At 33.1% G+C, this 2978-nt stretch overlaps 1 protein-coding gene across 1 annotated transcript in view; it reads left to right on the top strand.

Moving 5' to 3' along the window:
• The window catches only part of LOC102593456 (probable receptor-like serine/threonine-protein kinase At5g57670), a 5773-nt gene extending 5641 nt beyond the window's left edge, over positions 1-132 (top strand). Inside the window, exon 8 of the mRNA XM_006365728.2 lies at positions 35-132. The gene's annotated coding sequence lies outside the window, so the exon portion shown is untranslated. The remainder of the gene's footprint in view (positions 1-34) is intronic.
• Positions 133-2978: the final 2846 nt, after the last annotated feature.

Genomic DNA, 2978 nt, shown 5'->3' on the forward strand with positions numbered 1-2978 from the left:
TTAAAAAAAAAAAAGGTGGGGGGGGGGGGGGGGGGGGTTAGTTTACTAGTCATAATACACTCTAAATTTTAAATTTTTGAGGTCCATGTTTTAAAACTTTTGCATATATGCTTGTTATTTTACAAAATCACGCATCATTAATTGTTGTTGTCCATGTGTAAAATAAGATAATTGGAACAATTGACAAAGGAATTGCAGTCCAATAGGTTTTATCAAATAAACCACAATTGATAGAAGTAGGGTTGATGTGGAGCCGAGCTGAGCTCAACTAAGCTTGTTATAGTATTGAGTTGAGTTAAGCTCAAGTTGAGCCCATCCAATTTTAACAAATATAACTATACTCAAGCTAAGTCGAGCTCGAGTCAACTTTTTCCATGTTTTATTTTGCGCGCATTTTAAAAAATTAAAAGATTGCTTAGCTACGCAAACTACAAGCATTACTAGTTTAAATTGATAGTTTCATTGAAGTGTGATTGAATTATATAATTTATAGTTTAAATTTACATTTAAATGAATTTAACTTAATGTTGAACATAAAATATAATTTTCATATCATAAAATTATATAAATATAAAGCAACAACAAATTCAAAAATTTGTATAGTATTATATTTTTTTCATATCACGAGCAAATAAACCCAACTCACTGGGAAAATCAATTTCAAACATAATCCAATTCCATTACTAAATGATAGAAATTAATCATTTCGAAGCAGCCATAATATAGAAAACGTAATGTCATAAGTGCGAGAATACATAAAAACTCCAAAATTAGTAATGTGGGTCAAGATCTAAGCATATGTAATTATCTTACCATGTTGCATCAAGGCATTTTCAAATTCAATGCCTGGAGCATCACATTAAACCACATAGCCCTTTGAACCCTCTAACAAGGCTAAAACTAATGTTGATGTCAATATGTCCTTGAGCTTCTGAAAGCTAAGCTCACGAGCTTTGGTCCACTCGAACTAATAAATTGCTTTGTAAGTTAGCTTCGGCAATGGTGCTGACAACGAATCTCCTATAGTAACCTGCTAATTCCAAAAAACATTAAACCTCTATTGGAGTCATGGGCCTAAGCTAAATCTTCACGACCTCTAACTTTTGTGAATCAACCATGATGCTTGCATCTGATACAACAGGGTCTAACAAAGCTACAAAGTTCAACCTAAACTCACACTTTGAAAACATCGCATAAAGCTCCCGATCTAGAAGCACCTGAAGCACTGCTCACAATTGATTTGCATGATGAGTTTTGAATATAAAATATAACATAATATCATCAATATATACAACTATGAATAGATCTTGAAACATTTAGAATACGTTGTTCATCATCTATGAACACTGTTGGAGCATTTGTCATCCTAAAATACATCATAAGGAACTCAAAGTGACTATACCTAATCCTGAAGGTCGTGTTCAGAATAATTCTCTCCCTATCTATCATCTAATGGTACCTTGAACGCAAGTCAATATTGGAGAAGTACTTATCACCCTGCAACTGATCAATCAAGTAATCAATTATCGAAAGAGGATATTTATTCTTTATAGTCAGTTTTCTCAACTACTGGTAATCAATTCACATACTCAGTGAACCATCTTTCTTTATTAAAAATAAACCAGAGCACCCTACGACGAAGCTCTAGCATTAATGAAGCTTTTATCTAGAAAATCTTTCAAGTGCTCTTTTATCTCCTTTAGCTCAACAAAAGTCATCCTATAAGAAGGAATTAATACTGGTTGTGTAGCTGGCGGCATATCAATGGCAAAATTAATTTCTCGTTCTAGGAGTATACCAAGAACCTTGTTCAAAAAGATATATGAAAACTCACTTACCACCAAAATAGACTAGAGAGTTGATGGTTCTTTATCTATATCCCAAATTTAAATAATATAACAAATACAAACATTAATAATTATCTTTATTTCCTCTAAATAAGAAATAAACCTACATTTTTATGATGTCGCATTGCCTTTCATATTTGGACAACCTCTCTTAAAAATAAAATCTGACAATCTTTGTCCAACATTCGACATTATCATAAGAAAATGCTAATCAATTCATGCTCCTAATGACATCAAAATCGACCATTTCTAACTCTATCAGGTCTACAAAGGTATATGACCAGCAATCTCTACCATGCAACCCTGATATACTCTCCTCAAAATAATAGACTCAACAACTAGGGTATACACAAAAAGGATCATTGTAATGACCCTGGTGCTATACAAAAAAATTTCATAATTAACATAATAACATAGGACAAAGTGGATCCTAGATCTATCAAAACATAAGCACAATGAGAGAAAACACTCAATGTACCTATCATAGCATTTGATTATGACTCTCAATCCTATCAGCCTGCTAGTGAATATGTACAATTTTGTCCACTATTAAAACTAGATGTTTTCTCTTTTGCCTGCTTAAGTCTGGGATTCATGTCCCATTGAATGAACAAATAAGGAGAATCATGTTTCTTACCCAATCCACTGACTCATACCACACTGATCTCTAGTCTCATAGTTCCTTTTCATATATATGACCGTCTTGTCCATATGAATGACAAGCTACAAAATTCATTATGCTAAGTACATATTGCCTCAAGTAACATAATATGGTAATACTAGTCTACTCTAGTTTGAACTTCTCTGCTGCTGAGAGCCTGATGCTAAAAAACCCTCACATGGACTTGACTGTCTATAAAGATCAAACTTGCTATCCTTAAATTATTATAGTGGAGGCCTAGATGGCCTACTAGAATAGTGAGGTTTAGGACCATCCTAAAACTCTCCATATGAATCAATGGGCCTAGAAATATTATGTTACTCTCTCTTGACCTTCTCAATCATATATTGTTGACATCAGAGCTCCTCTATATTTTGTGAAAAATCCTAAATTCGAGAAATATCCATTATATTATAAAGTTTGGTTTTAGTGCAAACCTCAATCTTATTAGAGGACAGTCCTACCACAAA

This window comes from Solanum tuberosum, unplaced genomic scaffold, assembly GCF_000226075.1.
Source record: "Solanum tuberosum cultivar DM 1-3 516 R44 unplaced genomic scaffold, SolTub_3.0 scf00581, whole genome shotgun sequence".
NCBI lineage: Eukaryota > Viridiplantae > Streptophyta > Magnoliopsida > Solanales > Solanaceae > Solanum > Solanum tuberosum.